This window comes from Typopeltis vanoorti, chromosome 5, assembly GCF_054136105.1.
Source record: "Typopeltis vanoorti isolate ZY-2024b chromosome 5, IOZ_Tvanoo_1.0, whole genome shotgun sequence".
In the NCBI taxonomy this organism is placed as follows: Eukaryota; Metazoa; Arthropoda; class Arachnida; order Uropygi; family Thelyphonidae; genus Typopeltis; species Typopeltis vanoorti.
In genome coordinates, this window is record NC_143553.1 from 45,147,569 (window position 1) to 45,171,787 (window position 24,219).

At 34.0% G+C, this 24,219-nt stretch overlaps 1 protein-coding gene across 1 annotated transcript in view; it reads left to right on the plus strand.

Annotated features, from left to right (window-relative positions):
- Positions 1–858: 858 nt before the first annotated feature.
- Positions 859–24,219, plus strand: part of LOC150106351 (glycerol-3-phosphate acyltransferase 1, mitochondrial-like) — a 318,076-nt gene continuing 294,715 nt past the window's right edge. Inside the window, exon 1 of the mRNA XM_090393091.1 lies at positions 859–927. The gene's annotated coding sequence lies outside the window, so the exon portion shown is untranslated. The remainder of the gene's footprint in view (positions 928–24,219) is intronic.

Genomic DNA, 24,219 nt, shown 5'->3' on the forward strand with positions numbered 1-24,219 from the left:
AAACGTTGTATTTTTATAATAATTTAAGTTATAACATCCCAGATAGCCATGCTGCAGTTATTCAATATTGGCGTTCACGTGAACTTGCACGCACAATTGCAACAAACAATGGCACGCCAGTTGGAACAACTTGAAAAATACAACGTTTTTATGTATCGATTATGTGAGGCAATTTGTACCTGTAATTTCCAGTTTGTTTATTTAAATAATTCAATGTTTATTAGTATTCCTTTCCTTTATAAATACCTGAAGAAGGCTGCTATATGCCGAAACTAGTAGTATTTATCATTAAAATCTTTATATGTTATCTCGGTCTTGGAGTCATTAAATCTATTTTTTGAAATGTATAACAACCGAGTAAAAACTAATCGCCACATATATATATATATATATATATATATATATATATATATATATATATATATATATATATATATATATATATATATAAAATCTTATTATGTAATCTGCCTTAACAGAGAAATATTTATCATGATAAAAAGGGTGGAATTGCGACAGACGTCATCAGTGACTGAGATCACTGCCATCTGACAGATAGTGAACTTTGGATCTACAAACTACATGATGGATGCAGGTCGAATAGATTTGAATTTTGAAAGAACCTGATCCAAAAAGACGAGTCAATGGCTGTAATTTCTGTGATATGCGAGGTTAAGGGTTGTTGCTTGTACCCCTAGTTGCCAAACCCGGGAACCAAAAACTGAAGCAATCCTTTCTGGTGTCCCAGTTAGTTGGACTTTTGACTCTGCAGTTGTTTTCTATCTAAATATACCTGTCAGTCAACTTTATATCTGTATGTGTACATATACATACGTATTATATATAAGAAAGCAACAATCTCTTTCTCCAAATTTTACTCATCCATGTAGGGAGGAGTGTCTAGGATTGTTTTTCTGAAAAGTTGAGGTAAGTTATCTTAAAGAAACCAGAGATGGCAATATCGCGATCTCTGGTTTCTTTATTTAAAAATTTATATCTGTATAATAGATTTTATTGTAATTTAAAATTTGAACAACGTTAAGCTTTGTTTCTTTACTTTGAAAGAGTATTGTAGTTTTTCAGCTATATTTAGATATCGTTTCGTTGTGGTTGGGAATATTATTGTTTTCCGTTAAATGCTAATCAGCAAACAAACCATTATTACTTTGTTTTTGTAGCTTAGTAGAGATAAACTGTAGGATCATGTTAACAAAACAACTATGCAAACAAACTAGGCAGGAGTGGGGAAATTTTGAAGAAAAGAAATGGAAGCATTTGATGGGAGAAATCTCGTGTCCGTCCAATTTCTTATGTAATTCACACAATCAGTCAGCAATGCTTAGAAAAAACCAAATGGACAAATTCTCTCAATAATAACAAGAACGAGCGTACCTTGTTAAGAGCCATAGGAATCCACTAGTAAAAATATTATACATTAAAAATCAGGGGTGGATCTTATTCTCACATCAGCATGCGAGAAACGTTTTTTTTTTAAAGTATGTCGTTATTTTATAACAAATATCGAAATAATCTGAGAAAATTATAATTCATCATTACAGCCGCTAAACTTAGCTGTTCACGACTGATATACTGTACATAGTTTCTTTCATAATTTCATTTCGAATTGTTTTGATGATAAATGGTCATACTGAAACCAAAATAAAGATTCATCTCGTCTTCTTCTTAACTGCTTCTCACCGCCAACTCGACTTCACAGAAACATAACTAATCAACCTCATAACATTTAAGGTTATATCTACATAGCTTGCCATGCAAATAGAAACGGCTAAACAAATTTTAATAAATATCCCAAATGCAACATTTAATTTTTTTAAAAAAAATCTATCCAATAAGTTTATTCAGATACAAAAAATTTAATTGCATTTTGCGAAATACAAAAATTCGGACGGACAGTTCTGGAACTTTTTGGAGTCATATAATAATAATAATAATAATAATAATAATAATAATTCCTAGCATTTTTAAGTCCTGTCATTCTTGTGTTGTTCACGAGTTTATGAAATTCATATTATTTTATGAATGACAAATGCAATAACGTGTATCATCGCTATAAATACGAAAGGACTGTATATTGACACGCCATTAAGAATAATGAAATCGGAGGAGATACATAAAACTTCCGAAGGCAGACTAATGTCACTAATTAATAACTAATCACAAAAATACAACAGTTCTCGTACATATTTCAAGACTCGTAATACGAATTCAAGTATAACTATTAAAAAAATAATATATTCATCATAAGCGCTCAGATTATTTCGTAATTATATATATATAATAAACTAATACTGGTATTAATATCCCTTACCTGTTTTTTTTTTTTTTTCAAAAAAACGTTCGCAGTAACACTCACAAGTTTCGTAGCTAACGCTACCAGAAATCGAAAAATGACAAATCATGATACTAGAAATAAACGATGTTATCAAATATTTTTGTTTAGTATTATTAAGAGTTTAAATCACATGTACATAATTTCGGAAAGTTACAACGGTAAACAAAATAACAAAACATTTCTAGGCTAAATAACCTGACATTTTTAAAGCCAGAGATGGCATTATAAGCCTAACAAACTAGCACCTTCTGTAGTAATCGTCTGCTTCTCATTTTTATTTTATTGACCATTTGGTAGTATTTGGTGACGTCATGTATATTGCTTCTACATTCCCAATTCATGTTTTCGTATTTCTCGTAGAGTTGAATGCAAAGCTTTATTATTATTATTATTATTATTATTTAAATGAGAAATATTAAAGTGGGCGCTGGAAAAAAAAGCCTAAATTTATTTAAGACAGGAATATTAAATATAACTAAATCTATTCCATTTCCAATTACTCTGGGATCTTTAAATATTACTGAACCTCCTTAAAAAAATAATACTGGAATCAAATTTCATTTCTTTTTCTTGAACAACTGAACTGACAATTACTAATAAAATGAGAGCTTCGAAATTAAAATAAATACTACCTTTTGATGTCTGAAAATCAGATCATTAGCTGCTGCTCGTGTGAGGGTCTGCTACTAATGGCTCGCAAAAAGTTAAGCAAGTTCGAGCGCTGTTAGTAGTTAGAAGGGATAAATTGTTCGATGCTGTTGGCACACTCTGAGTCTTTGGAGGTGTCACGTAATAATAAAATTTAACCCGTCTGCAATTAGTTAACCAAAGTTTTTTTGGGGGAAATTTTTTCGTGTTCCTGTAGATATTCGGAATGATTTGAGACCTATCAACAGAGTGAGAAGATTTATAAAGTAGTAAGTGTGATATGTCGGGAATAAGCTGAACAGGTATCTTTACCTATCTTTCGACATTGTTTATGGAACAACATATATTGTTTATTTAAGAAAAAAGGAAAAAAAAACACGTTTGAAGGAAGAGAGCAAGAGAATCTTGAGGGAAAAAAGCATACAGTCATGGTTTGAAATCCATGATTTCATTATTAAAATAATAATAATAATAATTATTATTATTATTATTATTATTATTATTATTATTATTATTATTATTATTATTATTATTATTATTATTAAATAATTCAAAATCCGGCAAAGATAATACGAAAATGACGGAACGCTGAAAAAATTACCATTATGGGATTTCAACCAGAATGAATGCCAGGTAAGAATTAAAGATCATTACAATGTTGATATCCTCTAATACTCGTATTTTAATTGCCAGCAATTTGTATGCTATGAAAACATACTATCCATCTAAATCGGCAGCTTAATGTTTCAGATATTTGGCTTCTGCTTGCAAAGTATTATGAATTATTCATGTACTATGTTAACAAGCAGCTGTAGGAAAATCTATTGACATTCCGTGGGTCTTAATTGTGAAATTAAGGAAATCTATACGTCAATAGATTTACTTAGTTTCTCAAATAAATCCCATGAAATTGGAAAACACGTTATATTCTGAGGGAGAAAAAAACTGCAAAAGGATAATTTTCTATTTTATACCTTAAATATTGTTACTCTTTAGTCGGGCAAAAGCTTTTACGTTTTCACGTAACCTAATTTGGCGATGCTGGTAAGGCCACATAGGCACAACCGCACAACACACGGAAAGGGAAGCGTTGCAATGGAGTGCTTCTTGAGTGCTGTTGTTTTGTTGTTGTTTTAGGTTTATACTAAGGTGGCTAATCCATTAGCTAAGCGGACTGTTGTTTGTTTGGGACCTGTGGAGTGGAGGAAAACTTTTCTGCTACCGGATATTATTTTTATGTAAATCTCACTCACAAAATGCCATTAGTATCTCGGGTAAGGGCTAGATAATCCAGAAAACCTGCTCTAGGGCTCAAACACGGAACTTTTTGAAGCCACTTCAGGGTTCCAATAAACAGGATGATGGCGATCTCATACAGGGCCATGGAATTCATCTCTGACCTAAAGGCAATCACAAAACACACATGTCCATGGTGAAATTTTAACCAACAACTAGTGAACTGAAGAAGTAGGCTGTTCTCTCGACCAGAGAAACTGAGAGAGTCTCACCTTCAGTTGAAAAGTCCTTATAAATGTTTCTTTGCTTCCTAGACAGCTTCATTTCTGAAAATTAAAGAGCTGAAATTGGAAATATTCGCTATAAATTTTTCCCACATTCCAGATGCTATGTGGAAAGTCATATACTTTTATTTTGTTAGGAACGTTTTCCAAATGATCATCCAGGGGGGGGGGGGGGGATTAAGCCGGTTTGGCCCTTTGCGGTAAAACTTACGAGGTCCCCCCCTAAAAAGTGTTTATATATGTACATACTACAAAGAGAACTAGAACTTCAGTATAACAAAAAATTAAACACATAATATGTGATTTAATATTTTTTTTTCAAAACAATGCAATAAATTTTTCTTTATAATAACATAAGCTCGGGGCCCCTGCCGACAGTCAGGTCCGATACCCACTTGATCCGCCTATGAATCCCTTCCTACTGAAATAACAGAATTTACAGCAACAACAAGAAAATCTTTATTATAAATTTCAGTGAATCAAATCAGTGAAGTCCTTTCCCTCATCAGGTTAGGGCAACGGTGCTTGTCATTTAATTAAAATGAAATATATATTGTTCTTTAACTGACCATGATTTATAAACAATTTTTTTTCTCTTACCGTTATAAGCTCTGAAGAAGCCGGACAGCCCCGTTGGCGAAACTTGTTGGTATTAGATGTTTAGGAATCATGGTCAATTAAAGATCAATATATATTTCATTTAATTATTAAATGTTTGAATGGCCAAATATAATCTAAACAATGCTTGTCATTATTATACTTATGGTTATTCACAGTGCTACCTGCAAGATAACATAATGATTAGTTATTCATTCAGGAAATAATTAAACCAAATGAACTTCATTATATAACAGAAACTGTATCCGATACATCACTGTTCTATAAGATGTTCTGTATCTGATGAAGACCGCTTCCGAAGTAGACATTGCACTTCCTCGGCCGTTTTAAAAGACAGATTCTTCATTTCTTAGAGAGTACATTCGGTAATGGTTTTGCTGTGGAAGCATAGTTTTCAATTTTATGGCTTCTTTTATTGTGGGAAAACATATGCAATAGTGACCGTGTGCACAGTTAGAGTAAAGTCCACTCAAGAGATAAAAAGCTCAATATCACTGATTATATTGAGCTAAAATTAGCTTTATCTTTCATCCTAACTATAAGTTTTCTTATTTAATCATTTGTTCTTATCGGTGTTCCCTCGGTTCTATTGCGTAGCTCTTATACTGTCAAAAACAAAAAAATAAAATAAAATCATGAAATTCATTTTGAACATTCCTCTCTTCTGTCTTTCTATTGTTTTCGTTTATCAGTATTTTTCCTATTATAGAAATCGCCAATGCCGATTGTTATTTTAGTTGTTAGGCTAAATAAATCAAAATTATCAAGTCCATTAGCGATTTTTAATAATATAGAGACTCCGAAGCTTATTTAATGTATCCTTCTGATATTTCTGTTGATGTCTGTTTAATTACTTTTAATGCGTTCTAGTACAGATGGGAATTTGATAAATCTCTTACTCACCTATTTTATAAAAGTATGAATGATTATTAATTATACATGACTTCCGAAAAATTCTGTTTCAGATAAAACATTATCTATTCACTATCTAAAATGTATACATGCTGTCATACTTCCAAAGTTCATTAACTCGCATAATGAATGGACCCAAGCGGTTACCGCAGACTTGCAACTATAGTAGTGGTTTGCGTTGATCGCATTGACCATGAAACTTATTTTATTAAATAAAAAATCCTCTGACGTCGTTTCATAGGCAGGTAGGTAGTCTTCACTTCTTGTCATCGCTAAGGTTGAGTGCATTCCTACGTATTATGCAAAAACTGGCTATAGTTACTTTTTGGTATTACAGTCGAAATATCTAAGGTATAAGGTATTGTCTGATAAATGTGTATATTCTTCTGCAAGGTTGCCTGTTCTGAGTGCTGAAAAATCCCGACAACACCGTATACAAGACTAGCTAACTCAGCTAATCAGTTAAAACAGCCTTTATATACGGGATTTGAATCCAGGTTTTTCTAAACAAAGGACACCGTCGATACCTACTCAACGAAGGTTGACATTTCACTACTGACATTTCATTACTGATAAGAAGATTAGTTATACTGGTTGTTCACTTCTTTTTAAAAATCTCATCCACTGCGATCAGTGATGCATTTCCTCATAGATAACTGTCTAGCTCTTTTTCCTTTTTTTTTTTATTTAATACAATTCTTTTAAGTGATTGTCTACCCTCGTGACACAAAGTCTCCAACTTATTCTAATAACCGATTAAAGAGAATTTTATTTTGCCTTTTAGTCAAACTTTACGGGTAAATAGAATTTTTTTTTTCCCATAAAATATTCTAGTTTCAATCCTACAATTCGGTAAAATTGACTCATCAGTACTTAACAAAGAAATACTAGTTAGTTTAAGAAAGTTACTTTTCACCTGGCAAGTTAGAGAAATGTATTGAACTGAGGCGAAACGAAAGGTGGCGCTGCTGCCTGCCAATATTCCAAACGTTAGGACTAAGAGAAAGTGCTACCTACACTCTTTGAGGAATGGAAATATCTCTTCGAGGATTTATTTAGAGCCTCCGTAGCTCAGTCAGTATAGAACGAAACCCTTTGGTCGGAAAGACCTGGGTTCGATTTCCGTCAGTTACGTGAGGAACTGTTATCTGGTCTCTTTCGACAGGTGAGTTAGCGGGTCTCATACGGAGGTAGGGGGGTTTTCATCCGGAAACTCGGGTTTTTCGTCCCCCAGAACAGGCAAACCGGCCCATTGAACACACATGGATTACAGTCATAAATAATACGTCCCAGCCATGTGCCGGTCCGGAGGCCGGATAAAATTGGGGGTTGGGGAAAGCAATGGCGAACTACCCTGTAAAAATCTCACCTGGAATACTTTGTGGGCAATACCTACAAAGTCACATACAGTCGGAAACGACTGAAAGGGAAAATCAGAACAGATTAGGATTTATTTCACTTATAATATTTTGAGAATCATTTCCGGAACGTGAAGAATTTTTTTTCCCAATTAACGATGAGCGCCAGTTTAATAAAGAGGTAATTTATGAAACTAATGCGCTTACTTCATAGCTATAGTTCCGTCGGCTTTAATTCAAAAGAACAACAATATTTTGAATTTTCATGAGTTTGGTTTATTATAATATATAATAGTGCTAAAATAAAATTTGTTAAATGTTATCCCTAAATAAGGTCTAATTATTTATACGTTATATTAACAACTAAAAATTGCGCCTGCAAACGGAATCTCAATTACAGCACATGGAAGCATCAATACTTTAATAATATTAAAAACAACTTTGCACTTGTTGTCACTGTCGGAAATAATGTGGGTACTACGGTCGATTTTCTTGAGTTTACCGGACGAAAAACCCGAGTTTCCGGGAGGACAAACCCGCTTGCCTGTGCCAGAGATCGACTAACTCGGGAACCGGTCGAAGATAGGCTTAGAAAAAGTTCCTCCAGTCAGCGACTAGCAGCCAAGCGCAGAGGGGGGGGGGGGGATAAAAATAAATAAAATAAAATAAAATAAATAATAGTAATGCTACAAACTTAATAAATTAAACGAATTATTAATATATTATTGGTACTATTTTTACCTATATAAAAAGCTTTTACATAGAAGTTTTTGGAATATAATTCTGTGACCTTCTTAGACAAAAGTTCATTCACAGAAACAAAGGAAATGGAGGTGATGGTATGCACCATGTTGTCAATTTTGAATCCTACGGAGTTTGAATTGTTGTATTTATTATTATTATTATTATTATTATTATTATTATTATTATTATTATTATTATTATTATTATTGACAAACCTATGACAACCCCCCCCCTCTCAAAAACTATCACTACAAGAACACAAAGAAACAAACACACCATGTCTAAATCCAACCCTATTTGCACACAAAAAAAAAAAAAGTTAAACTGTAATAGCAGTCGAAGTCCTTCAAGCACGTACCAACAAACAGTAAAATCCACACCTGGCTATAGGTTCCACACCAGTATAGGAACACAACCATGAAACCACCACCCTCTGTCATCTATATCTTCCTCAGATAAGCTCTGCTAAGCTTCGAGGAAGAAAATTACAAACTTGCAAGAATCTGTTATACACACACTGTTGCAGACGATGTATGATCACCTCACTTTACACGTTTTCCTTTTTTTAAACTTTTATTTCGTCTTCTTGGTTCTATTTGCTATTACGAGCTATCATAGCAATTAAAACGAATATTTGCTCATCTTGTGGGACATTAAGTAATGCTTTAGCAGGAAATTCTAGTTTATTGAAGAAGATTCTTCTTCTTCGAAAAAAAAAAAAGTTTCGCCTCCTGTTAATTAACGCACCTGGTTAAGTGCCAAAAAAAAAACTGTCTTTAGTAAATTATAAATTAGATATGTATAAATAATATGTTTGTAACAAAAAAAAAAAAATAGTGCATCATTTCAATGTGGTGTCTCCGTCCACGAAATCGCCAATCAAAAAAATAGTCATTTGTTGTAAAGTGAAGAAACAATTATTAAATAAAATTTTTTTAAAAAAAATACGGTATTGTATTGATCACAGCGGAAGCATATGATTGCCCCGCCACCTGGCAATCTATTATTGTTCCGAAAACGTAGAAGCATGTTACGTCACTGAGTTGTTTTAAAGAAACTAAACTACTTCAGCATTTAAGAGAACCGGATTAAAATTAAAACAGATTATGAAAATGTGCGGAAAGAACAGAAATTAATTAGAATAAACTCGATTTTTAAGGGAACTGAATTGGCTAATGTCGAAGTTCGATATTTTAGAAGATCAAAATAGTTTGCTGTATAAAAGTAAATGGTATAATTGGTCAAGTAATAATGAAGTATAAGTCGAGCATCTGAAATAATAATAAAAGGTAGTTTTAAGTACGAAATTAGATTAACTAATTACATCAATACCTATTTCATCGCAGTCTGGGGGTTATCATATTTCAAACGCATACAACTTTATATTAAATAGCGTAAACATTACTATTAATTTACTACAACAAGTTTAAATATTAAATTTAATAAATAGAATTACTATTTTTTTATATGACTCCTGCCCAGAAAAGGTTTATTGTGGATGCCAAATAAACCTTCTGTGGGTGGGAGCAACAAAAAAATATTTGTGAACCTATATAGTACATTCGTACCGTGACTATACTACGGATTTTTTTCTATTTTTTGTTGATTTTTTTTCTGTGTTTTGTATATTTTTTTTCACATTCCAAGAATTCTGCTGTAAAGACCAAAAATGGAACTTTTTAAAGCCACTTCAGGCCTCCAATTAGCGGTATATGAAATTCATCTTTTTTTTTTTTCATAAGCTTTGAATATTTACTAAACTGTTATTTAATAATAGTATTTAATATTAGTAAAGTTATTACTTTAGTATTATTAATTAACCGTTGAATTCATTGGTAAAATATTATAATAGAGGTTCTTTGATTAAATTATGTTAGGTTTTGCCTAGCGCAACTTAAACTAACATAACATTTAATTGCTTCTGCTGTCTCTTTAAAAAAACAAAAATAATGAAATAAAAACAGTGGCCTAGAATCACTCATCAGATCATGATTAAGGCCACAATAGCTGAAACACATGGTGCCTAAGTATATCGACACAAAAAAATTCACACAACGGTGTTTTTAGGACAACGAAACATATGAGAAAAAAAAAATCAGGGTTGAAAGGATTTCACCATTAAAACTCCCCTATCTATATCGTTTAGCATTTGTTAAACCATTGCCAAATACTTTCGGTGCACTATTATACAGTAAAATTTCGGTTGCTGAATTAGTTTTTATGAGTATAGGAACGAAAAACCTGCTATTAGCAACAAAACTCATTATGGCACTATATGATCAATAAAGGAATTCGCGAGTTGTTTGCTTCACTTAATAAACTTGAGTTTTTATAAACCGCTAAGCGTGGAGACCTGCACATAATCGGAAAGAATGGAACAACAAAGTGGAACTTTTCACTCAATGCCCAAGGACTAACCACTAAGCAATGACAGTAATTATTAATTTAGTTCTTTCGTTTTTTTTTTTTTTTTCATTATGGCAATAAAGTATGATCAGAATCAGCTTTCGTCATTTTGACTTTTTTTTCCCTGCAGTGGTTTTTCCAATATATTGACAATTCCTTCGTATCTTCTTGGGTATACTTCCAAGTGCTTTTGGTTGCAACGTCTGTTATTGCTAATGGATGAATAAGTCCAAAAGATGAGTGTCACAGCATACATTTTGCAAATGTGATTTGAGTTAGTGTTGTTCACTTTTTTAATTGCTGGTGGACTGTCATTTATCCAATTATTATTCATCTTTGGTTTGATAATAGCTATCCAGATTTTATTCAGTTGCATACCGATATTTCTGGAGTTTTGGTTGTTTTATTGCTTCAAGTAACTCTAAATAAGCATAATAGTTTATTTCACGGATAAATTACGTTTCATTACATTTTATCTAATCCTATCGAAGACAAGTTGTCTATAAGTTGACTTGATTTGTTGATGGTTCTGAAAAGCTTTAGGTATACAAATGTGATCCATAGAGACTTCCTTTACTCCATTTTAAAAAGGGGCACACGCATCTTGAAACACTGATATCTCAGTACTGTTTTGTCTGCTTTAAGCTTGGCAACATGCCATCGGGCATAGTACTAGCATTAACTGTCTCAGTCGAGACTACTGATAATAGTGGCTACTGTCATACGTGACTGATAAGTAATCTGGCATCATTGTTTTTTTTTTTTTTTTTTTGGTTGCGTTTCAGAGCAAGGTAAAAGTGTTTTGCTTAGAATGTCCATCCGTATATTCGAATATAAAAAGAAAGCTGCGGATGGATACATTTTGTTGAAATCTAGATACATTGCTAAACTTTGAACCCATCCATTTTTGGCACCTAAAAATGCGAAACAATACGCAATATAGTAATAATTCCCGTATGCCCACAATATAAACATATCGTGTATTTTACTGTAAGTTGAACTTAGAGTTACAGATTTACGGAAGCGACCCCAACGAATCATAAAGAAAGTTCTCTTTGCACATGATCATGTGTAAATAGAACTTTTTTATGATTCGTAATTAATTATCTTTAAGTTCAACTTACAGTAAAATATACAATAGGTTTTTATTGTGGGTATATATACCGGAATTGCTACTGTGAATAATACAAAGTAAAGAAGCTTGATGTCAGTAATGAGACAGGTAAATTCAGTTATTATCCGATGCTATTTTTTGATCCGCATTAGGAGAAGAGGCTTACTTTGTTGGTGTAATAATGGTCGAATCAACTCAGGTTATGAGACTTGTATATTATGTCTGTAATTGCTTGTCCTCAGGCCTGTTTGCCTGTTTTGTGGGACAAAAAAACTCAGAAAGACCGGCTAATTCGTCTTCAGTTGAAGAGTCATTATAAAGGGTTCTCATGTCCTACAAGCATTTTACATTTGAGTAAGCACTGCGGCATTCTTTAGTAGCGATGTCTTCTATCTGCGATTAAATTTATACAGTTTGAATGGAGCTTGTCAGAACAACTTATGGAATTGTCGACTGAAAATATAAAATTCAAAATATCTATTGGACATTACTTGACGGGTATGTTTTAATGAAATATAAGTACAATATCCACATTTACTCTTTTATGAATACCAGACGTTTATCTACATATACTCAGAAGTTTAACTAAAATATTTACATCTACATTAAATAGTTAAAGTGCTTAGTTTCATTAGATGATTAGATGATATCAAGATGACAGACTAGTTGTCTAAATATTACCTCAACATCATTCCAGGTAAGTCAAAAATGCGTTTCATTTAACGCTGTCTATTTAGACTAATGTTTTTTATTTGGTTTTTTTTTTAAATAAAAAAAAACTTAAAATTCATAGCCAAACGTGAAAGAATGCTTGCGATTTGCTTAAATAAAACTCTTATATACAAAGGAGTAACCTAAGATAAACAAGAATTATGGGATTCAAACAGTAGTCCATCTACCAATCGATTCTAATTTAATAAATTTCACATAAGAGTTTGGGAATTTTCTTGGAACCTAAACAACAATCACCCTTTGAATTACAATAATTTCGTATTCGGGATCGTCATTAATATGATCGTACCTTCAGGGCCGTCGCCAGATTAGATCGCCCCCTGAGACAAAAATATAAGAAAATCTCCAATTGCTATTTGTTTTTATTACAAGAGAAATATTAATGCAAAACAATTATATAATAATATTAATTAAATGTTTGCCTTAACGAGTTACTATCGTCCCGACGTGAACGTCGGGGCGATAGTAACTCGCAATTTGAGTAGGAGTTTAAATTAACGTTTAAATTAATTATTTTTTCTTAATAATGATTCCATGCGTTAATGATCCATAGCCAAAAATTGTTACGTACTCCCTGAAGACCTTTCACTTAACCCAGGGGTACGCGTACCACACTTTGGGAAACATTAATCTTATAAGTGGGTTCTAAAATGTTTAGTTTTAGTATGTATGACTATATTTTTTTATTATTAAAATATAATAAGCATGTAGACGCCGTATATTTGTAAAATATCTCGTTGCCGTAATACGACGCCTACCGCAGTATGGCTGAACGAGCGCCCTTATTATGTGGCGCAGTGAGGATAGATGTGTAGCATAGCTGCCTCTATGCTACACCCTATCGACGGATAGTGTGCCTTACGAACCTCCTTTGATTAATTAGAAATCTATTTTATGCTTTAACTAGTCAATGTTAATTAATGTTAAATGAAATCTAGTTAATGTTTTAACCGCAATAAATTCCAGAGGAGGAGAAGATTTTCAGTCTGTCTGGGTCTCTGAAATGGATCATTTCTGGATAAGACAGTTCTAGTTGTCTGTTTTGAAAAATAAAATTACAAAGGCGTAATAGTGCATCGAAATGATAATGTAAATATTAAAATCTAATTCTAGAGTGAAGAATTCTAGAAAAACGACAACAAACTAAACGACTGGAGTTTTGTAGTGGGAATAGTTTGTATAGGAGAAGAAACTTGTACCATCCACTTCTTGGCCAAGTGACTAAAGCGTACATCCGCTTCCCCGATTTGAATCATAACGCTCAGATATGTGTGATTATCTAAAGGTGAGAGATGAATTTCACCCTCCAGTTTGAAACCATTTCCCTGCTTATGGGAGGGGTAAAGTGGCTTGAAAGAGTTCGTGTTTGGTTTCTGGAGTGATTTCCAAACTATGTAAAAAATAAATAAAAATATAAAAAAATGAATTCCATAAAATTAGAAAAAAAAATCGCTTTTTTCCCCTAAGTACTACATAATGCACTACAAGTTTGTAAAAACCTTTCGCGAGTGGGAATCACATAATAAATTTTAAAATTAATAATAACATGATAGTTAAAACTGCGTTGCCTAATGTGAAGGTCGATATCATTTAAGAACGCTTCGTTACTAGGGTGGCTGGTGTCTTTTTGCGAAATATCTTGATTTACATGTGAAATATCATTTGCATGACTTAATTTCGTAACGTTGGCACTATTTAAGCAATTCCTATTTGCATTTTTTATACTCTACTTGGCTATGTAATGCAATGCAACGAGCATGCAAAATATCTGAAAAATAGTTTAAATATCTGCTTTAAGGAACTTGATGTATTGAAAGTTGTTTGCAGTCGTCATAAAAAATAAAGCGAGAGATTAATTAAATTTCGTAAGCGCTTTCCGCTTCCTTCATGGTTATTGCTTAACGTGGGTCGAGGAACGAAGTCCCAAGTTCCATTGAGCTATTTCTTAAATTTTAACTGTTTGGACTATCTTCTCTAGACATAACATCGGTTATGTCAAAGGTTGTTTTTCTCTGTTTGTAACTTTAAACACTCAGATGTCGGTGTACAATAAAATGGACGATTACGTTAACATCTTGAATATGCCATCGTTTCAAAGTCTGAACTCGCTCTTTGTTATCTATTCCATTTTTCAAAGTAGTCGAAACGATGATATAGGTTTGATTACGTAACGATTCGTAAAACTATTTTGTGGTTTCTTGTAATTTAATCACTCAGGCAATTGGATCATTTATTACATAAGGAGTGGTTCCCTTAGGTAAGTTTTTTTTCACATATTTTGAAAAAAGCAATTGAAAATGATTTCAAAACACCTTATAACTAAATTACATGAATTTCATATACTATATTATATTACTTTTTTAAATATTTTAAAAATATTGTTTATTATTTTCAAAAAATGTCATTTCACATGTTTGCTAGTTAATCTGCAACGTATGAGGACTTTTATCCTTCTTGAAATAAGTTTCAATAACAAATGCCATAATTACGTATTTGTCCCTGCATTAGAGCCTCTGCTACTAATGGCTCAGTTAAGTAAGTTTGAGCGCGGTTAGTAGTTGGAAGGAGACCAATCGTTCGATGCTGTCGGCACACTCTCCTTCGATGAGTCTTTGGACTCCCTGGAGGTGTCAAAATAATAATAATAATTTCCTTTTTTCAAAATTTCAATGTTAAATGTAACAATCACGTTACTTTTTTATGTGCCATCTGAGCACTTATTGAAATGCGCCATCTATTGTTTTTCGAGAGAGAGACACGTACGTGTCAAAATTAAAATGTCAATGGACAATTAATTTTTGTTTGTGAGAGTGTATTTTCTGTCTACTAAAAAAATAAAACCAAAATAAAAAAAAAAGTAAGATAAAGTAGGTAAATCAGACGAGAAATAACTCCATAATCCGCATGCTGGCGCACACAGTAGTGTTCTTTGTTTGTGTTCCACAAAAAAAATTCATAAATTTGCAGATTAATAATATTGCGACTATTACCTTTAGATTTATTCTCAAGGAAATAAGAATGAAATATGGAAAGAAACATAACATATCCTGCACGTATCCACTTTGCACAGAGGCTAACAGTACCATTATTAATTCAGCTTACAAGCTTACAAGTCGACGTTATATTTATCGATTCTAATTAGGTTAATACGTGCGCAATGCATCATGTAAGAGCAACATTCTAAATAATAATAATAATAATAATAATAATAATAATAATAATAATAATAATAATAATAATAATAATAAATAGCATGCTGAAAACTCATCAGCCTACCACTGCTGCATTTAGGAATTCAAGGTCAAACAGAACCACACGAGAATGCACAATGACCTGCAATCACTGTCCAACCCCGACCGCAAAGGACGAAAATTATGGTTGTTGTCACAGCATGCTGTGACAACAACCATATGTACTATTCGCGTTCTTGAATACCAGAAAGTATGAGTGTACATAGCGTGATTAATCTGCCTCCAAGAAACAAGAATAAAAATATGCCCAAAGTGAATATTAAGTACAAACTATTATAAAACTCTGCCAAGAACAACAAAATACTCGATGGTATCTTTACTCTAAAGCTTGTAGGCGGTGGGTTCGAATCCCGCTGTGACATGAAAGTTTGCAATATCTTTAAATGGCAAATGATTCTGAACTTATAGTCTGAGATTACTACTACTACTACCACCCTCTACCAAAACCTTTGGGGATTGTGTTATCCTATCTATGCCACTAATGTACTATATGTATAAAAGGGGTTCGCATAAAATAAAAAATGCTCATAAAATAAAAATCACATACAAATAAAATAAAAATCCAACATGGCAGAAATAATAATAATAATAAACATAATCACATTCCACTCAGCATCTGATCTGGCTAAGCCTTGCCATTCATAAAAGAATATACAGTATATGGCAAAGTTACTCCAGGACTTTATTATTATTATTATAACGGTCACCTCTAAGGAGTCAAAGGACTTATCGGGGGGAGGGTACTCCACCGTCCAAAACACTAATGAAACTTCCGTTACACTCCTTAAACTTCCCACACAACGCCATCATCACTAACCACACAGTGCCATTTACTGCACCAATTCATTTTTTTTTTTTTTGTCTGTAAATTGCATGTGCCAGGACCTATTTCCCTGTATGCAGGATGAAAAACCTGAATTTTTGGGAGAAAAATCTAGTTACCTCCATGTACACCGAATAAACACAATACACAATCCAACTCTGAAGTTCGATGAAAAGAAGAATTCATTAAATATAATAATAGAAGAGTGAAGGCAATCCTAGAGAAGATGATTAGCATAGAAAATAACCTTACGATAGTGCAGGGGAAACTGAGAAGGAAAATTGGGATTCTGACCATTATAAAAATAAGTTAAACTTCGTAACCAAATACCGTATAACCGAGAAATGCAGAATATAATTGGAAGAAGAAGAAAAAGAAGAAACTAGAAAGTTAAAAAAAATTCTACCAAACATTAAATATTAACTAACATCTCAACAATACATATAACACAAAAATTTAGGATAGTAGGGGGGGGGGGTAGAAAAAAAAAGAAATAAAGAAACTATCATATATATAAATACACAGATAGACTATTTTAATACATGAATTCAAATGTTAATGAGAACAGTAATTATAAAATAAATTATGATCTAAATGTTCTTTCCACTTTTAAGTATTTCTGAGACTTTCGCTTCTCCACATTTAAGCTTTCTCACAAAAGGAAATCCTGAGTACAGGCCCACTATCACTCTCTCCCTTAAGATGACACTGGACTTTACACTTGAATATATCGTATCTATTAATTGTATTTTGGCTAGTAATGAACAGATGAGAGAAACTATATCTTTTTTTTTTGTTTGTTTGTTTGTTTATATGTTGCTTCTCAATACATTGACCCATGAGGTGACTATTATGTTCCTTATCGTTCTTTGAAGGTGTTAGCGGAAGGAAAGGACGCTTGTAAACGAAGTTTTTCCTTCTCTTTTGATCTCGGTTATTGACCGAGACGGACTCCAAGGCCAGGAAACAGTTAGTGATCGTAGTTGGATATTTCCCCTCGTCTAACGAATAGGAAAAAAGCAGCGGAATTGTAATTAGAACTCGTAAATGATGCTTGTGAAATTTACTAAGAGTGCTTTCCTGTCATCTGAAGAATGACAGGAAAGCATTCTTAAAATCTGCACCTTTTGTTGAGTTAATAGGCTGCTATTTTCAATGATCGCGTTTCATTGGCATCTCGTGGAGCAATTTATTTAACTGTGAACAACCCAAGGAACTTCTACTCTACTTTGCTTTTCACTGTTTAGTACGCTATTGCTATATAAAAATAACAGAGTTCAAGATGAAACTGTGAACAAATTTCATAATAAATTAATCAGCAAGTTGCATTACGTCACGAGATGAATGCTAAAATTCAATGGTCATGGCAAACTTTAAGTTTCAAAACAAAGTGATTTGGGTTACTCATATTCTCTTTTATAATGTTTGGGATCAGCTTGCGATGTTAAACATGCTCTGAAAAACACTGAATTCTTAGTTGTTATGCTAGGGATAGTTGCTAGTCTTAATGTATCCCTCGCTTATCCACTATGTCTTCTACCAGGCATCTCCCTCTCTTATCTCTGGTTCCTTTATTATAACCCTTTTTTTTTCGGCTTATATTTCTTACATTAGGTATCCGGTTATATTTATTCCCTAATTCCAAGTCATTCATATCCAGGTAATCCCGAGCGAGGACACCGGTCCTTTGTCCTACTCGGAACTAACATGCTGTGACCACTGAAGGCAGCCAGCCATTATAGCTTCGATATGCATCCGATTTCTTATGTCACCAAGTTTTGGCCCGTTTGTTTGTTTGTTTGAAAGGGGGGAAAAAGTCGAGTTATCTCTGAGTAAACAATCCCGCTGTCTCTGTGCGAGACTAGCTATTTGCATTCAGTTGAAAAAGCCATTTTTTATGATAGGTTTTTTTTTTTTTTCGGTTAGTGGGAAGATGTCGCGTCATTCTCCTGGTGGTGCAAAAGGATGCTGAAAGGCTGATAGCAAACACTATTCAGTGTTCCCAAAGTAGTCGAAAATTCTAATTAATTAATAGCAAAGATGGGCGTTAAAATTCGAAAGGTGCTTCTGATTTTCAGCACATTAAAAGTAGATCAGAATTATATTGTCGAAGTTAGGATTTGGGGGTAGAAATCTTTAAAAGAGAGCTGCACAAATTGTTTAAGTGGGGATATTCGATTATCAAATTCAGTGCAAAACACAATTTTACTTTTCTTCTAATAATCATTCGGTGATTTGCTCATATGACAGTGAACTCCATTCTTACACATTTCGTAGTAAAACCAGTCCAGTAAAATCAGAAATTAAAATATTCGCAATAGACCACGGATCCTTAAAAGACTTTAACCCAAGATTCATCGGATGAACAAAGGTTATGGACGAAATACTGATATTTGTATTAAATAATTACAGGTTGTAGACGCTAGGAAATACTGATGAAGGAAGTTTATTTCTTAGGGAAAAATCAAGAATCAAGTGATTTTAAATAGTTCTGAAAGGCTTGTGATTATTTGGAGTTAACAAACAAGTATTCAAGGGAACAGGGCAGGGCCTTTTACTTTTATGTCAATCACTTTGCATGTCTGTTTTTCTAGAAGAAAATTGCCGCCATCTTTGTGTGAAAAACGATTATTTTTTGAAAAACATCTTTGAAAAACATCTTTGTGTTGAAAAACGATTACTTCTGCAGGGCTAAAAGCATATGCTTTTCGCCCTGCAGAAGGTGCTCTGAGTGTGAAGAGTTGGAATATATATGTAAACTCTAATTGAATCATTTGCTAAAAGAGACACAGCATAAAATGGACGTGCAGTCGTATACATCTTATAATTTATAGTTTTGTTTTTCCTTTGTTCTTAATACGTCCGTGCGGTTAGCCTAGTGGCTTCGCAACCATATGCCTGGGGAAGGAGTGTCCTAGGTTCGATTCCCTTCGAAGACGGGAGGAGCTAAAGGATCTGTCATAGCCAAGTTAGCCGGTCTTGGGCGTGAACAGCAGGATTTTTTCGGCCAGTTTATCTGGGGGGTTTTCATCCTGCAAGCAGGCAAACCGGTCCCGTGAACACACAGGGATACAGCCAGGAATACTTACAAGCATAGAGATGACCATCCTGTCCTCGTACTTCGGTTACAAAATCCAAGCATGCCTGGAAGTTTGTGGACCTTAAAGGCCCCATTGGGATAGAATTTGTCCTTAATACACGTAAAGTCAAAAATCTTAGCTAACATTTTTGTATTTGACAACTTGCTTTTACCATTTCTGAATAAACAAATGAAAGATGAAGCCTTAATGCCTTTTTCTTTCTTTTCGTTTCTTTTTTCATGACATGATATATACGATTATTTTCTAAATATCTGGAAAACAAAATACATTACGTATCACATCATACACGAATATTATTCAATCACAATCAATACGATTCCTTTCATTCATTCATCCATCACTTGTACTGTAGGTCCTTAGGGTTCACCAAGTATCCTCGTTTCGGTGTAATTTTCCTCAGACATAGCCAAGTTAGCCGGTCTTGGGCGCTGACAGTAGGGTTTTTTCCGCCAGTTTATCTGGCGTTTTTCATCCTCTCGCTAGCAGCCAAACCGCCCCGTGAACATACTCTTCTACAGCCAAAAATATATCCCCCCCCCAGTTGCAGACTAGGCGACAGGTCAGTTGGGAGTGGTACTAACAAGTAGTCGCATCTAAGTAACACACGGACCATGAATAGGAAGCGGGAATAACGCGTAGTGAAAGAATAAGAAGAACAATGAAGTTTGAGAAAATGATAGTTCGTCATTTTTAATTAATTGACTTTTTGGCAGAAAGGTGTTTAAGGCAACGGTTTGAGTCAGTTTATTGTTATCCTAAGTATGCCATTGTATATCAGATGTATTACAAAAGTTTCAGGAAATAAATATGTGTTGGTGAGCTTTTTTTTTTTTTTTTTTGAGATGTCCCTGCACATTGTAGCGACCTTGCAGTCAGCTATTCATACAGACTTCTGAAGGTTTATTCTGTGCGTTCGGTGTGTTATCAGGAAAGCGTTAATTTATCCAAAGTTCCCAAAACTCTTGTAACATGTTAAGGCAAGCGACGGTAACAAGTCCACGAGTAAAACTAGAATTTTTAATAATAAAATAAAGAAAAGGGCGACGATTGGAAATTAGAGGTATATGTGTCTGTTTTTCTTTCTTTCTTTTTTTTTATTTTTTTATGAGGACTGGATCGTTTGAAAGGAGTCAACCTGCAAGGCCAAACTGTGAATGAAACGTTTTTCAGAGAAGGTTTAAGGAGCGCACTCATTGGATTGCGTGCACCAGGAGAGTAAGATAGCAATCTCTCTCTCTCTCTCTCTCTCTCTTTCTCTCTCTCTCTATTTCATCTAGTGGAACAACGACTGGTTCTTTCACCATGACAATGAGCGCTTCCTACTCCGCCTTTTCTAATTGCAACTTTCCTGAAAAAAAAAAAAAAAAATCAGATGCTAACAAATCAACTATCACGACAATTTTTTCGATCTAGCATCTCAGAATTTTTTTTTATTATTATTTTACGGAAATAAAAATATGATTGCAAAGGCTTCATTTTAGTGACGCAGAAGAGCTTCAACAGGAATCGCTGGCTGTACTAAATCTTCTTCTTCAATCGAAATTATAGCACTCTTTCCAGATGGAAGAACCAGTGGACTCAAGGATAGAATAATTGAGTAAGGAGATCAAGTTAATTAATTTCATGCTTATTTAAAATTTTAAATACTAAAAATGCCTATTTAATCTTTTTAAATATGTGATAAACTTTTAAAAATGTTTCACGGTATATAAAAACGAAGCTATTATTATTATTAATATAGCAATTATCTTTTTACTGTTAAATTTCATTTTATACTTCATAAGAAGGTAAAGAACCGGTCATCCTTGTAAATCCTTAATTTGGACTAAAAGGACGACCAACCTATCCTTTGACTGAAAAGCCCGAGGCGTAATCATACTCCTCGGGTAACTCCTCTTTAGGTAACTCCTAAAAAGGAGTTACCACTCTCATAAAATGGAGTTTTCAGCCCGGAAACTTGGTCTTTTTACTCCACTGAATAGACCGACAGTTCCCCCCTCCCCCAACACACAGTGAAATTTCCTCCTCTGGGATTTAACTTAATTATAACGTAAACAACAATAACACTTTTTGATAACTGATTAGCCCGAATGACTAGCTAATCTTATCACCTGAAGACAGTGTCACATATCTGCACTTTAGTGCAGAATCTTGCTTATCTCGTGAAATGTACAGTATGACCCCGAAAAGCGTATGCGGAATTAAAGGTAATCATATCAAGTCGATATTCCTCCTAATACATGAAACGTACATTAACTTATTAAACAAACGTTTATATGTTTTTTCCTATACTTCATAGGGATTATCAAACAGTGACTGCATGTAAATGTTTCGTATCAACTGAAATGTACTTTGTATTTTGTCTTTCGGCTGAACAATATCATAATTAACTAAGTAAGGCATGCATGCTGCTTCATCGTTTACGCTGATAAGTAGTGTGTAGCTTGAGGAATTCTCAGGAAATTTAAAATCAGTTTCTCTTATGATAAGGCATGGTCAACACTGTCTCTTCCACATGAACGACAATAATGCTGACCATCAAACTTCCTCTCACTGCTGCTTTGACCATTACTATTACTCCTGAGCTGTTGTAAACGACATCGCACTACAAGACCCCATATTCACGAGGGGTTACAAATTTAAAACACAATAGTGGCGTGTTTGTGCAAGAGGGTTAAGTAGAAAGACTGGATCAATTAACAGGTTTCTAGAAAAACTAGGGAGGGTTGTATCCTAATGAATACACCCCCTCTAGCTTTTCTAGAAACCTGTTAATTGATTCAATCTTTCTACCTAACCTCTTGCACAAACACGCCACTATTGTGTTTTAAATTTGTAACCCCTCGTGAATATGGGGTCTTGTTGTAGTGCGATGTCGTTTACAGCAGCTCAGGAGTAATAGTAATGGTCAAAGCATCAGTGAGAGGAAGTTTGATGGTCAGCATTATTGTCGTTCATGTAGAAGAGACAGTGGAAGAGACAGAAAGGTAGAATGCGGAAAGGCTGTTCCAAAGAAAAAAGTAGATGGAATGAAGGAAGACGATGAGAAGCTGGTTGGATATGTTTGTAGTCGAACTGTATATGGATGTTGATCAGTGGCTGATCGAGCACTTACATAATGTTATGGCAATGGGACGATAGTTTGATGGGTATTAAAATTCGAAGCAGAAGATTTTAGCACAACACCTTGAAGAATACAATCTGGAAGACGTTAATATCAAGCGTATTAAGCATTTTTCTAATGTCTTTTTGACGTAAGATCAGAGGGGACATACTGTGGGGAGTTTTTATAATAGTAGGACGAGATCTGCATTGGTTATCTAAACAAGAGATGGAGGAAAAAGGCTGATTGCCAGAGGTTTGCTTTATCTTTCAGAGATGTTATCATTGTATCACAAGGAGATGAGAGGGAGAGAAGAAACATCTACAAGTTTTGTGGAACAGTCTTGGAAAAGGACCAGAAGACAGCGAGTAAGCTTAGTGCATTTGAACGTTACAGCCTGTTTTCGATTTGTTAAAAGTTTTTTTTTTTTTTTTTTTTTTTTTTTAACGTCTCTAGTATAAGCTGAGTGAGAAGCTGGAGTTTTTAACTTGAGCTAATGAAGATATGTTGAAAAATTGTCTTTGGTTGGCATATTTGTTGGAGAACTAGGGTTCGGATAGTGACTGAGGGTTTTGAGTGAAGTGGGATATCGGAGAAAATGCTCGGAACTAGAGAACAGAAACAATAAAACTATGAGAAAGAGTCATAAAAATACCAAAGGTCATCGCGATTGACACCGTTCTAGCGACATGGGATAGGAGACAGAGACTAGCTAGGAGAAGAATGATCTGTATAAAAAGAAACAACAACAAGGTTATGGTCAGGGTTGCTAGACAGAACTGACATCAGCGACGTATTTTGAGAGAGCGATGGTTAGGAATACCAGATAATCCTTTTCATTCTCCCAGGGTGTCGGGAGAACTATAAGGATTATCTGGTATTCTAGTGGGTTAGTGGAGGATTTGTATTTGATTTACTAAGAACAAAAAATTCCTCTTCTATTCTGATTTGGTCTGTAAAAGTGAGGGGGGAGGCAGTATAAATTATGAATGTTTAAATATCTAGGGAAGATTATTCTACTGTTTGGGTAATTAGACTGTAAGTGATTATCTTTTAGAGATACATAATGAAAAATATGAGTATATTAATCAGAATTAGGACTATGATAGAGATAAAAAATAAATGTTACAAAGTGAGGCAAGCAAATCTTGAACAGAAGTCGATCGTACAAAGAGGATTTCGTGTCTGATAGTCTTTGGCATGGGATATCAGACATGGAAAGAAGCACATGTTCCGTCTTTCGTACGGAAGACAGAGTGCATGATGTAATGAAGAAAGTTAAGATGAACTGTGGTAGTAGTAGAGGATGTCAGTTGGAGTTCAGTGAGGAATAACAGATCGGCTAGGAATGCCTGTAAATGATGGTGCTCGTCACAGATGTTAACAAAGACTCGGATGATGGTAAAATCGATTCCAAAGTCTTTTTTTAAAATGGCTGGATTTTCATGTCTATATTTTTGCTGTTTTTTTTGTGTGTGTGTTTTTATTTTCTTGTGAGAAATTTTATTTTAACATTTCCCTACAAACTGCTGTACT